The sequence below is a fragment of the Cervus canadensis genome, chromosome 21 (genome assembly GCF_019320065.1).
Source record: "Cervus canadensis isolate Bull #8, Minnesota chromosome 21, ASM1932006v1, whole genome shotgun sequence".
Lineage (NCBI taxonomy): Eukaryota > Metazoa > Chordata > Mammalia > Artiodactyla > Cervidae > Cervus > Cervus canadensis.
Genome location: NC_057406.1, coordinates 50,042,901 through 50,058,143, shown reverse-complemented (window position 1 = coordinate 50,058,143; position 15,243 = coordinate 50,042,901). Strand labels below are relative to the sequence as shown.

Below are 15,243 nucleotides of genomic sequence, written 5' to 3'. Positions count from 1 at the left end.
ATACTGGGAGAGCCTTGGTGAAGAAGTTCACGTAATGGAGCTAGTATGTCAATTCCTGCCACCATGGCCATTCAACTACTGAGCCCACTGAGCTCAGCTGAGGATAAAGAGCTACTAGCTTTCAAAGAGCGGATCTTATTGATCATCTAAGTACTCCAGGACTTTTTGTGAATATTTACATGAAACTCAGACCTTGTGGACCTATTTTGAGAGCATATCAGATTAGAGTGCACCTGAACACAGCTAAATGCATGATTTTGTGAATCAGAAAACATTGTGCATGGTTCCAATTTCTATACCTATTGCTTAGTTATACACATCAGAAACAAATTTTTAAGGATTTAAAGGGGAAAATTATATTGGGTAGCTTACAAAATCTCTAGGAAAGTCAGAGAACCAAGTTCAGAAGCTACCCATTCAGGGATCATGTTCAAATTATGCCGCAGAGCCTCAGTGGTAAAGACATCATGCCACCAGCAATCGTAGCAGACCCACACTCCCATCACTAGACACTGCTGACAGCCCTGGACCATTGCTGTCCCTAGGAACTTGATGCAGCTGCCAATCACTTTAATGGATGGATCTACAGGGTACTCAATGCTCGTTAGCTTGGTTTTGTGTTTGTTTTATTAAAGGCTTGTCTCCCAACAGCAAAGTGTAGGAGGATGACATAGAGTTTATATCATAAACCAAAGAAGGGAGGAGAAGAGATGGTGAACTTACAGCCATTTTTGGACTCTAAAAGAAATTAGTTTAGCCAATGAGTGGGAGGCCAAAGACAATCTGAAGAAATCTGACTGGTGTTTATATCAAATAGGTCACCAAGAAATGAAAAATACTCTGTCTCCTTCATGGGTTCCAAAGCCCACAGAAGTAAGTGAAATCCAGGATATGTTCAGGGAAACCTGAGAGCTGAAAAAACCATTGCCCAGTTTCCCAGTGGATGGCCTGCGAGAGGAGAGACCTTACATGAGAGGCTTAGGCTCAACATGAAGGTAAAATAGAGCTGACTGAAGGAGGTGAAGCAATGAGAAACTCATCAGGAAAACAGACTCCACCCATGGCATTTTAAATAGAACCAACTTAACATAGGGAATTGGTAACATAGGTAATGAAAGAGCTAAAAGGCCAAAGGGAGGATGGTGAAGCAACTCAGATATTAGCAAGAGCAGCAAGCTGCCACCATCCCTAGGGCTGAAGGGACCCAGGGAGGATGTGTATTACCAGGGCCAGAACCTGAAGCCATTGGGTGAGAGTTAGCTCTGTGGCAGGAGCTGTTCTGCAGGAGCTGGGAACCCAGAGGATGGGCTTGAAACCGCAAAATAAGCAAGCAAACACAAGCAGCCAGAGCTGGAAGCCTCTTTGGAAGCAAAAAAGAGGAGAAATACTCTGGCTTGTCCTGCCCTCCAGTCTTCTACCAGTACCGCCCATTGGTCAAATCTACTTGAAAGCCAGTTGTCAAGGGAACCTGGAAAATGTAGTTGCCTGCAATGCAGATGGCATAAGCTCTTCAGGGATCCCACCAAAAGGTACAGGAGTCCACACAATACAAACCCCTGAGCTCCAGGCTCTGGCAGTGCTAACACTGCAGGCCTCGGAAGGTCACAGCCAGGCAGGTGTTCAGTCTCTCCTAGGCTTTATGGCTGGAACGTGAGGCATTATTATAGATGCACTCATGTGACTCCTAATGATTATTTTATAGCCATGGCTAAAACAGCAACGCAATGCTACTGCAACCATGAAGTGACCATACTGAGTTCTGGGCTGACGTGGTTGAGGGTCAGCAAGGTAGATAAAAGTGTCTTTCGTTAGGATATGTGGGTTTCTGAGAAGCCATACCAGGCAAATACTCCTGTCTGATACCATCCTTAGGCTTGCTGAGACGTGTTCCCTGCAAGTTGACCTTCAGTAAAGTAGAACTCACATAATATGTATGCATGAAATGAAAAGTGAAACTGTTAGTCACTCAGTCGAGCCCAACTCTTTGTGACCCTATGGACTGTAGCCCTCCAGGCTCCTCTGTCCATGGGATTCTCCAGGCAAGAATACTGGAGTGGGTAGCCATTCCCTTCCCCAGGGGATCTTCCCGACCCAGGGATCAAACCCAGTTTCCTGCACTGCAGGCAGATTCTTTACTGCTTGAGCTACATGTACATGTACTGATGCTCATTTTCACCAGTTCTCAAACCTGTCCTCTGATGGACTTAAGGAGGGGTTAGTGGCTCCACCCTTCAGGCAGCCAGTGTTCCAAGAACAGGTCTATAGCTGGGGGATGAAAGTAACAGTGGATTGTCTGTTGCTCAAGCCCATTTGGCTAAGAGAAAACTCATCTTCTTGAAGCAATCTTTAAGATTCTCACACAAATTTGCCTTGCTTTTTTTCTGGGGCGAGATCCTCCAAGATTACTTGGGCAAAGATGATGTACTAGATGCCTGGCATTTTGAGAGGAAAAAAAGGAAAGCATCTATTGGAGAACTTCTGTACACCACATCCAGCCTTGGTGGTGGTTTAGTCACTAAGTTGTGTCCAACTCTTGAGACCCCGTGGATGTAGCCCACCAGACTCCTCTGTCCATGGGATTTTCCAGGCAAGAATACTGGAGTGGGTTGCCATTTCCCTTCTCCAGGGGGTCTTCCTGACCCAGGAATCAAACCCAGGTCTCCTGCATTGCAGGCAGATTCTTGACCATCTGAGCTACAATAAAAGCCCACATTCAGCCTTGGAACCTTTCCAGTGTACCATGTCATCGGTTTATACAACCCCCCATGTGGTAGTGATGGAGAAGGAAATGGCAACCCACTCCAGTATTCTTGCCTAGAGAATCCCATGAACAGAGGAGCCTCGTGGGCTGCTGTCCATAGGGTCTCACAGAGTTGGACACGACTGAAGCGATTTAGCATGCATGCATGCATGCATTGGAGAAAGAACTGGAAACCCACTCCAGTGTTCTTGCCTGGAGAATCTCAGGGACAGAGGAGCCGGGTGGGCTGCCGTCTATGGGGCACACAGAGTCGGACACGACTGAAACGACCTAGCAGCAGCAGGAGCATGTGGTAGTGGTGATTCTCCAATTCATAGATGAGGAAACTGAAGCTCAGGTGAGCAAGGCAGATTCCTAAAGACGTAAAACTAACGAGTGGAGAGCCAAGGCCATCCTCCCAGAAGACGTTTGAGAAGCCCCCTCAGGAGGAATGAGGGGAGGCAGGGGACACTCGGGGTCTAGTTGCCCAAAGTGGGGGCACCAAATTCCCTAAGACTGACTCACATGTGATTTGCTTGGGATTCATGGAGATTGCAAGGGAAAAGTAGGTTGGGATTCATGACACTGAATTGACAGAGGATCCTGGACCTTTGTCTAGCATTGGTTGTTTTCAAAATGCTTCCTGTATCTGCTTTGGATTATCAGTGACCCCCCAGTGTAGACTAAACAATTTAAATGTTTCGGTGAATTACACAACACAACTTACTTAGTGTGATGGATTTACCAGGGTTCCCCATTACTCACCTGATCTGAGAGAGGCGGGAAAGCCAAAGAGGGAACCCCCGCGTTTGCACTGACTTTCCAGCCAGGATACCATATACCCCTTCTGCCCCTTCTCTGCGGCCCGCTCACAGCTGACTCAGCTTCAGTGCTGTCTCCCCCAGCGTCTGATGGGCTCCAAATCCAGACAAGACATCTTACCACCTGGGAGGGAATTTCAGGATCTCAGCTTTTAAGAGTTGAAGTTGAATGCCATGCGGCTGGTTAGCCCAGCTCAAGTTCACCACTTTCCACTCCACACATTCATTTATTTGATAAAAGAATGCTTTGCCAAGGGGGATGAATGTGGGAAAAGGTTAGTTAGGGAGTTTGGGATGGACATGTACACACTGCTACATTTAAAATAGATAACCTTCCCTGGTGGCTCAGTCAGTAAAGAATCTGCCTGCAATGCGGAAGACCTGGGTTCGATCTCTGGGTTACAAAGATTCCCTGGAGGAGAGCATGGCAACCCACTCCAGTATTCTTGCCTGGAGAATCTCCATGGACAGAGGAGCCTGGTGGGCTATAGTCCCAGTCCGAGTCGGACACAACTGAGCGACTAAGCACAAAGACCTATCGCATAGTACATGGAACTCTGCTCAATGTTAAGTGGCAGCCTGGATGGGAGGGGAGCATGGGAGATAGGATACGTGTGTATGCATGGCTGAGTCCCTTCACTGTCTGCCTGAAGCTACCACCACATTGTTAATCAGATATACATCAACACAAAATGAAAAGTTTAAACAGCACTGTTAATTCTAATAATATATAAGCATTTACAGACACTGGCATATATTATCTAACCAAATAAACTTTTTTTAAAAAGAGTCACCATAGAGCTTCCTCTCTTTTTCTTTCTTTCTCCCTCTCCTTCTCTCCTTCCTTTTTCCCCTCCTTTCCTCCTTCTTCCTCCCCCTCCACGAAATAAATAAATAAATAAGTGAAATGGATAACCAACAAGGACCTACCATGTAGCACAAGGAATTCTGCTCAATGTTCTGTGGCAGCCTGGATGGGAGGGGAGTTTAGGAGAGAATGGATATATATGGCTAAATCCTTTTACTGTCCACTTGAAATTATCACAACATTGTTAATCAGCTACACTCCAATACAAAATTAAAAGTTAAAAAAAAAGAAAGCATGAGACAGCCTGTCACTGAGGGATGCATCAGTATGCTGGACTTCCTGACAGGCCTACTCTGGCAGTCTCCTGCCTCGAGGACTTGGTTCTATCTCCTTTCAGATAGTTTGTCCCATTTGTCTCAAGTCAAGCTATTATATTATCCTATGAGAAAGGTTGGGCTTCCCCGGTGACTCAGATGATAATGAATCTGCCTGTAATGTAGGAGACCCCGGTTCAATCCCTGGGTCAGGAAGATCCCCTGGAGAAGAAAATAGCTACCTTCTCCAGTATTCTTGCCTGGAGAATCCCATGGACAGAGGAACCTGGCAGGCTACAGTCCAGGGGTTGCAAAGAGTCAGACATGACTGAATAACTCACACACAAACACACACACACACACACACACACACACACACACGAAGGGTTTGGGCAGGGATGAAGGGGTGGGTGGGGGATCGCGGGGGGAAGGAGAGACAGGCCTCGCTCTTTGGGTCCCTAGAGAAGCCTGGTTCTTTCCTGTTATCTATCTCGTCCATCCAGTCCCATAACCTAGGTCCTTTGAGAGGATGTCCTTTTTCCTGTCTCTTCACTAAACAAACTGGGATTCTCTCTGGCATTTGCTCCTGAGGGCTTTGTCTGCTGCCCTGCCTTTATTATGCATCCTCTCTCATCTCGTCCTTCTTCCTGCCTCGGATTTTCCCCCTCCTCCATCCCCAGGCTCACTTTTCCTGCCTCTACTCTTTCCAGTGCCTGACTTCTCAGGCTATTGTCCCAGGAATTCAGGCACCCTCCCACCATTATTTTCTCTACAAATAATCTTGGCATTACCTGCAACTACATGTGACACTGGTCTAGGTTTTTCCCTCACCTAGACAATGCCATTTTCCTTGCACATTCCTGGCTCCACCACCCACATCTGCATTGCAAAGCAATAGTCATTGATCCCAACCACACTAATAAAATACTTAAGACTGTACTTTTAAATTTGACAAAGCAGTTTTAGCTAATGATGACTAGTTTTTCAGGGGACAATCTATTCTTTCCTAGAAAGAACACTGTTAAATAAACACAATACATCAGAAATACTATTGCAAATATGTGTATATAAAATGTTTTGACATATTTTACATGTGTAAGTGTCTAACAAGTTTTTCCTCACCATCAAAAACCGGCCTGATCTCTTGAGGAAACTTCCCTGACATAGTCCTGATCTTATTTACTATATACATGGGCAAATCAATTAAAAGAAAAATTTATGTTGTCCAGAGTCAAAAGCCAAAAGGAAAAATATACTTCAGAGTGAGAAAGAAGCAGAAAACTACAAAGTCAAACAGAATTCTGGGACAACCTTAAGAGTGATGGAGCAGAAGAAGGAAGAGAAAGCTGCAGCATAATAAATTGATTTTTGTAGAGTTCTCACTAAGCCAGAGGAACTCTGCTACAATCAGTTCATTTAGGCACCACAAAACTCAAACCACAACTAAAGCTACTCTAAGGAAAGGTAGGAACCATAAAGCATGTTTTAGAGCTGGAAGGGGCTTTCACAATCAGTTATCCAGACAATTAGACTGAAAAAGATAGACTCCATAAAGTCGTTGTCAAGTGTACTGGATAATAATAGAACGCTACCTAACGTTTATTCTTTAATTATTATTGTAGAAAGAATACTTAACATGAGATCTACCCTCTTAATAAATGTATCTGTGTACATTGTATTATTGGGTGCAATGTTGTACAACAGATCAGTCATCTGGTCGACTGAAGGTTTATGCCTGTTACTTAGGAACTCTCCACACCCACCTCTTTTCAAGACCTGACAAGGCATGATTCCCCACATTAAGTGTTTTTCATGTGTGTGCGTGCGTGTGTGTGCGTGTGTGTGTGTGTGTGTGTGTGCTCTGTTGCATCTGACTCTTTGCGACCCCATGAATTGTAGCCTGCCAGGCTCTTCTGTCCATGGAATTTTCTAGGCAAAATTACTGGAGGGAGTTGCCATTTCCTACACCAGGGGGATCTTCCTGACCCAGGCTTCGGAACCAACTCTCCCACCTCTCCTGCATTGGCAGGCAGAGTCTTCACCACTGAGACACCTGAAAAGCCAAGTGTTTTCTATGCATTATTTTATTTCATCTCACAGTAATTCTGTAAGGTAGGTATTACTATTAGCCACAATTTCCAAGCAATGAAATTGACACTCAAAGAGATTAAGTAACTCGTTTAAATCTTTCCAGGAAGAAAGCAGCAGGGCCAGTGTTTAAACAGAAGCAGCCTGACTGCACAGACCTCTTAATGTCGATGCCATTTAATCATTCCAAGGGTCTGGTCAATTCAAACCTCTGGTTAAACTACACAGATAATGAAAAAAGGTACATTTAGGAAGGACTTTTTGGGTCTCTACTTTCTGGATGAATGATGCCTACATTAGTTCAAATACGTTGTGCTACTGTACCAAACAATCCCCAAGTCTCTATGAAGTCAGGAATGAATTTGGTGGGGCTTTCCTGGTTGCTCAGATGATAAAAGAATCTGCTCACAAAGTGGGAGACCCAGGTTTAATCCCTGGATCAGGAAGATCCCCTGGAGAAGGGAATGACTACCCACTCTAGTATTCTTGCATGGAGAATTTCAAGGACACAGGAGCCTGGCAGGCTACAGTCCATGGGATCTCAAAGAATTGGACATGACTGAGCATCTAACACACACACACACACACAATGAATTTGGTATCACATGATCTTCACACAGGACTCAGACTGGCAGACCCTCACCATCTGAAATAGTGTTGGTCATTATGGCTGGAGAATAGGGAGATGGCGACTTATGCACTGGCCTTACAAGCTTTTACTTGAAGATGATGGCTCAGTGGTAAAGAATCTGCCTGCCAAAGCAGGAGATGCAGGAGACAGGGATTCACTTCCTGGGTGGGGAAGATGCCCTGGAAGAGGAAGTGGCAACCCAACTCCAATATTCTTACCTGGATAATCCCATGGACAGAAGAACCTGGTGGGTTACAGACCATGGGATCGCAGAGACACAACTGAGCAACTGAGCACCCACACACCATGTTCATCAATTCTGCTCACATTTCTTTGGCTGAAGCAAGTTCAGTTCAGTTCAGTTCAGTCGCTCAGTCGTGTCCGACTCTTTGTGACCCCATGAATTGCAGCACACCAGGCCTCCCTGTCCATCACCAACTCCCAGAGTCTACCCAAACCCATGCCCATCGAGTCGGTGATGCCATCCAGCCATCTCATCCTCTGTTATCCCCTTCTCCTCCTGCCCCCAATCCCTCCCAGCATCAGGGTCTTTTCCAATGAGTCAACTCTTCACATGAGGTGGCCAAAGTACTGGAGTTTCAGCTTCAGCATCAGTCCTTCCCATGAACACCCAGGGCTGATTTCCTTTAGGATGGACTGGTTGGATCTCCTTGCAGTCCAAGGGACCTCAAGAGCCTTCTCCAACACCACCGTTCAAAAGCATCAATTTTTCGGCGCTCAGCTTTCTTCACAGTCCAACTCTCACATCCACACATGACCACTGGAAAAACCATAGCCTTGACTAGATGGACCTTTGTTGGCAAAGTAATGTCTCTGCTTTTTAATATGCTATCTAGGTTGGTCATAACTTTCCTCCCAAGGAGTAAGTGTCTTTTAATTTCATGGCTGCAGTCACCATCTGCAGTGATTTTGGAGCCCAAAAACATAAAGTCTGACACTGTTTCCACTGTCTCCCCATCTATTTCCCATGAGTTGATGGGACCAGATGCCATGATCTTAGTTTTCTGAATGTTAAGCTTTAAGCCAACTTTTTCACTCTCTTCTTTCACTTTCATCAAAAGGCTTTTTAGTTCCTCTTCACTTTCTGCCATAAGGGTGGTGTCATCTGCATATCTGAGGTTATTGATATTTCTCCCGGCAATCTTGATTCCAGCTTGTGCTTCATCCAGCCTAGCGTTTCTCATGATGTACTCTGCATATAAGTTAAATAAGCAGGGTGACAATATACAGCCCTGACGTGGCCACATATAATTTAAAGATGTGGATTAATGCAGTCTAACTATAAGGACTGATTGCTCTTATATGACACAAGAGCACTGCCTGGAAATATTGAGGCATATTCCTAATGACTACCATAGTACCAAATTCATGAAACTGCCCTGTGAACTTACTTCACTCTTATTGTGTTAACCAGTCCTGATGCTGTAATTTAAATTTGTTGGTGTACTTTGAATTTATTTGTGTATGTCATGAACAAGTTTAATTCCAAATTATTTACAACCACCACTGCTCTTCTAGAACACTAGCCATATTTTCCCTCAAGCACAAAACTACATAGGTAACATTTCATACCAGAGTAATAAAAATAAGATTTGAATAAAACCAAATAAAATCTATATTCCAATTATAATCATCCTCCATATCTATAGGTTCCACATCCATGGATTAACTCAACTGCAGATCAAAAACATTTCCCCCAAAATTCCAGAAATTTCCAAAAAGCAAAACTTGAATTTGCCGCACATAGGCAACTATTTACATAGCAATTTAAATTGAACTTATAACTATTTATATAGTATTTATATTTTATTAGGTATTATAAGTAATCTAAAGATGATTTAAAGTGTATGAGGATTATATGTAGATTGTATGCAAATACTATGCCATTTTATAGAAGGGACTTGAGCATCTGTAGATTTTAGTGGGGAAAATAGGGGTCCTGAAGCCATCCCCCACAGACACCAAAGGATGACTAGAATAAACAGAAAATTTGAGAATTTATGACATGAGATAATATGTGCAAAAATTCTAAACATACTGCCTGGCAAAATAAGCACTCAATAATTGTTAGCTTCCTTAAACATATCAGACTTCAATTAATTTTTCTTCAGGAGATACATCTACTTCAGTATCCATCAAAGACTCCTGAAGGCTCAATGCTTCTGGCTCTAATGTTGATTACAAGACGCCAGCGCCATCCTCAGTCACTCAGTCATGTCTGACTCTGCAACCCCATGAACTATAGCCCTCTAAGCTCCTCTGTCCATGGGATTTCCAGGCAAGAATACTGAAATGGGTTGCCATTTCCTACTCCAGACTAGACACTGGGCATACTAATAAATTAAAAGATAAAAAGGAATGATCTTGAGCAATGTTGTCCGAAAGCTCTTATTCTCAAAGGGAGAAAATGCTGAAGAGGAGTTAGATCTCTGGGCCACATTATTTTCACTTGAGCTCGATCTCCTAAACCATAGCTCTTTCTAATTATCCAGAACAGTTTTCAAGTGTTTCTGACACATGCTGGTCATCATCACCACCCTCTTTGACATGCAATTACATTTAGTGCAGATGGCTGGAGGTAAAAGCAGGTGGAGAACAATAGAGGTTATTTTCACAGGAAAGAAGAGCAAAGTTATACTCGGCACAATGGAATTTTCCTATTAACTGCTGGAAAGAGAAATATGGGTGTTCACAGGCAAAACAGAAAACTCTGCATAAAACTGAACCATGGAAATCAGAAACGTAGATCTTGAGGGAAACCCATGGTATGAGAGCAATTCTCTCTGAGAATTTGGAAAACAAACAAGGGCAGTGCCAATCGCATAATTCTGCTCATCCTTTTTCTGATTAAACCCGGGGTCAAAGGAATGCCAGTCTACTAGAAGAAAAAGAGTGGATTTTTTTTACTGCTCTCACCCATGAAGAAGATACTGTGGTGATGGAAGAGCTCCCCAACTTTCCTCTACCTTACTTGACCCCAAATATGAATACCTCCAACCGAAACCTTGCTTCTTCATTTTGCAGTATGAAGAAGTGCTTGCTGGGGGAACTTTCTAGCCGGATACCCTTGAATGCACTTCCTGATGAAGTGGGAGATGTGCCAGCTGCCACTACAGATGCTGAAAGCCCTGGGAACAAGTAAAGCTGATTGTAATAATATGTTGCATGAGGCTGAAGGCGCTATGGTGGTGGAGAGCCCCAGTTCAGGGGTAGGCACCTTCCAGCTAAACAAAGGCCAGGGCAAAATTTGGCCCTTTACTCTAACAAAACTATTATGATATCTTGCTAGTATATTACATGGCACATGAGGGCTGCAGAATATCCCTCAAAATGAAAAAAAAAAGATAGTAGCATCAGGGGAAACTGAAAGTTTCTTGTTCCTAGAGATGCTGATTGGCATTACTATATAGCTGTGATTTCAGAAACATGGAGAAGTCTCTCAACCAAGAAATATATTACTTTATTACTTGCAAATTCTTTAATTTACATTATTACAGATGCATTTCTTCAATCTGTTTTGTTCTTTTGTTTAAAAAAATTCAGGCTGTAGTAAATTAGCATCAAATCATTTATACCTCTTATGAATTAATTCATGTATTAGAATCTTATCCCAGAGATTCATCAACATCTTCTAGAAACAAAATTGGAGGAGAAAGAAAAGTAAAAGGATGTTCCGTGTCTGAGGGGAAATTTATAGCATAAGGAACATATCACTTTAGACTTAAAAAAAAAAAAAAAAAACCTCTCAGAGGTTGAGGCAGGTTTCTGGAAATAAGACAAGAAGAAGAAAACAGATGAGGAAGGCAAAAGCAAGCACATTAAATTTTATTCCTTCACTTGGATGTTTTTGTTTCAATAAATTGATTAATTGAGCCATTTGTAAAAATGGGATTTTTGATGGTTAAGGTATCCTTCAGTTCAAAGATGAAGTACTAAAAGCTAGCATTGTTTTACGCCTTTCATTGTTTGTAACTGTGTTTTCACTGCTTAAAAAACCACCAGGAATATGGCAGATGATAAACTTTTTCATGAATGAATAAGTGAATGAATGAATAAAGCTAAAACTTCAAATCTAAATAAATAGTACTTCCTTCAAACTTATCACCTGGAAGACTGTGTACTTATTCCGATCATCTCCTTATTGACCCAGACATATTTAGACACCATTCTGAGAATTGCCAAAGCAAATGACAAAGTCATTTTAAAATCATCAGTGGAATCAAGTCATCTCCCTCTGGTGAAATCATCAGTTTTGTTTTTTTTTTTAGCTTTGTTATAAGTACAACAGCAGATGAGTTTCCAAGTTGGTTCTATTTTTCAATCAAAAATGAGACATAAGTCTATGAAAAAGTTAGGCTGACTTTCTTGTGAGGAAAAAGCAAATCTAAAAGGGAGCCCCAATCACTCCAAGAAAGTTCTGAGCAATGGTGGCTTTGTTGGCCCAATTGGCTAGCCCTCCCACCTGGCTCCTTTGAAAGATAAGACTTATTTAAGACCTAAATTTTGATCTAGTTGCTATTAAACAAGCAAATGAGAAAATAAAAATTGTATTCAAGCCTGGTGGGCTACAGTCCAATGGGTCGCAAAGAGGTGGACATGACTGAGCAACTAAGCCCAGCATAATGATTATATGTACACAGTAAGGACTCCCGCATAGACATCTCCAACTCTGACCTATCTCCTAGGAGCTAAGATTTACATTTTCAACCATCTATTCGACCCCACGTGTGTGCTAAGTCACTTCAGTTGTGTCTGACTCTTTGTGACCCCATGGACTGTGGCCTGCCAGGCTCCTCTGTCCATGGGATTCTCCAGGCAAGAATACTGGAGTGGGTTGCCATTTCCTTCTCCAATTAGACCCCACACTTGCATGTATGATACCTATGTCAAACTCAACATGTCTTAAAAAAAAAATGGTTTGCATTCCTTAGTATTTCCTATCTGTTTTTGCCTATTAGTCTAATCTCCTCATCTAGTATGACTTTTCAAAAATGTGAATCAGCCCATGTGAACCCTCCATGACCTGCCATCACCTTAAAATTTAAATCTTGTTGCCATGGGGTACAGTCCCCTGACCTAGCCTCTGTGTCATCTCAGCTCCAATAAGTCTACACTTTACTCACTCTCCTCCAGCCCCTCTGCCCCACCTGCTTTTCCTAGAACCACTCAGCTCATCATAGACTCAGCCCCTTACACTTTCTCTTCCTTATGCCTAAAATTCCCTTCCCACACCTTCACATGTCTGATTCCTTCTCACGATCAGGACCCTGTTCAGTGTCATATTCTGAGAAAGATACATTCTAATCTATCTAGAAGTTCCCCACTCAAGTCACTCTGATCCCCAACTGTGTTTTATTTTATTCATAGGACTAATCATATCTGAAATTATTACTTTATTGTTTGTTTATTGTCAATTCCCCTACATCTAGAATGTCAGGGACATGAGGGTAGAAATTTTGCTTAACTTGTTCACTGTAAGAGTTCAGAACAGCACTTGGCACATAGCCTTTGACTATGTGGATCACAACAAACTGTGGAAAATTCTTAAAGAGATGAGAGTACCAGACCACCTTACCTGCCTCCTGAGAAACCTGTATGCAGATCAAGAAGCAACAGATAGCCCTGAAGAGGAAGGTGGGCTCTGAGTTCTGGCATGGTCTCCGCTGGTTGAGGGAGAGTAACTCTTGCTACTGCATCATGGGGTCTGTGGGGACCCTCGACTTCGACATTTATGGCGGTCCTTTCTTCATCATCAAGGATCAGGACTGCAAGTCTCATCTTTTGGTACTTGAGGCCCTCAAATCTCGTATAATGGCAGCAAAGCCTGTAGCAAATACAATGAAAACATCACTTGGACCAAATGGGCTTGATAAGATGATGGTGAATAAGCATGGAGACATGACTATAACCAATGATAGTGCCACCCTGTTAAGCATGATGGATGTTGACCATCAGATCACCAACCTGATGGCTGAACTGTCCAAATCACAGGATGATGAGATTGGAGATGGAACCACAGGAGTGGTTGTCCTGTTGAAAATGGCTGAGCAGCTGCTGGACCTCCACATTCACCCAATCAGGATCACCAATGGCCAGGAGCAGGCCGCCTGCATCATTATTGAGCACCTGGACAAGATCAGCGACAGTGTCCTTGTCGACATGAAGAACACTGAGCCCCTGATCCAGACAGCGAAGACCACGCTGGGCTCCAAAGTAATGAACAGCTATCACTGACAAACGGCTGAGATCACCGTGCACTGTCCGCACTGTGGCCGACATGCAGCACAGGGACATTGACTTCCAGCTCATCAAGGTAGAAGGCAAGGTGGGTGAGTGGCTGAAGGACACCAAGCTAATCAAGGGCTTGATTGTGGACAAGGACTTCAGTCACCCGCAGATGCCCAAGCAAGTGGAAGATGCTAAGGTTGCAATCCTCACATGTTCATTTGAGCCACCGAAACCAAAGATGAAGCATAAGCTGGATGTGACATCTGTGGCAGATTTTAAAGCCCTTCAGAAGTGTGAAATGGAGAAGCTTGAAGAGATGACCCAGCACATTAAAGAAACTGGTGCTAACCTAGTTATTTGCCATTGGGGCTTTGATGATGAAGCTAATCATTTACTTCTCCAGAATAACCTGCCGGCGGTTCACTAGGTTGGAGGATCTGAAATTGAGTTGATCCCATTGCCACAGGTGGCCACATCACCCCTAGGTTCTCAGAGCTCACTGCTGAGAAGCTGGGCTTTGCAGGTCTTGTGAAAGAGATCTCGTTTGGGACCACCAAAGACAAGATGCTGGTCATCGAGCAGTGTAAGAACTCCAGAGCCATCACCGTTTTCATCAGAGGAGGAAATAAGATGATCATAGAGGAGGCCAAGCGTTCCCGTCACGATGCTCTGCGTGTCATCGGCAACCTCATCCCGGACAACCACATGGTGTATTGCCGGGGTGCTACAGAGATGGCCTGCGCCCTGATGGTCAGCCAGGAGGCCGGCCCTGGAGCAGTACGCCATGCACGCCTTTGCCGAGGGACTGGTGGCCATCCCCATGGAGCCCGCGGAGAACAGAGGCATGAACCCCATCCAGACCATGACTGAGTTCCGGGCCAGACACGTGAAGGAGGTGAACCCCGCCCTCGGGATCCAATGATATGAAACATTATATGATATGAAACATCAAAATGTCATAGAAATCTTGATCGGCAAAAAGCAGCTGATCTCTCTTGTAACACAAATGGTTAGAATGACTTTGAAGATTGACGACATCCGTAAGCCTGGAGAATCTGAACAGTAAAGACGAAATTTAGAATAAAATGAGGAGTAAGATCCACTACTGTGACTAAATAAACGGGTGTCTTATGCTGCACCTACAGCTATTTACTGTTACCCTGTATCAGACACTGGGACAACAGTAGCTGTTTGGTAACCATAGTTTCACCTGTTCAAAGACATGAAATTATAGAGGTATGATCTCACAAGGTTTTGTATTTGTTGTATTAAAGGGAACACTTTAAACAACCTTTATATTCTGCTCAAGTTAACAAACATTCACTATAACATTCATCAAATGCCTTAATTGAAAGGGTTTGAGTTGATTTTTTTTTAATAAGATGTAGAACCTGTTTTTAACAGCTTTAAATGTTCAGTTTGTTCTTAAGATTTAGTCTAACATTGAGGAATATGGGCTTGGTCCTATTAAATTTATTTAAATACTGACAAAAAAAGAAAGAAGTAGCAGTTAGAACGGCATATGCAACAATAGACTAGTTCCAAATTGGGAAAGGAGTACGTCAAGGCTGTATATTGTCACCCTGCTTATT

At 43.3% G+C, this 15,243-nt stretch overlaps 1 pseudogene; it reads left to right on the top strand.

Moving 5' to 3' along the window:
• Nucleotides 1-13,120: 13,120 nt before the first annotated feature.
• On the top strand, nucleotides 13,121-14,717 carry LOC122423771 (annotated as a pseudogene).
• The last annotated feature ends 526 nt before the right edge of the window (nucleotides 14,718-15,243 follow it).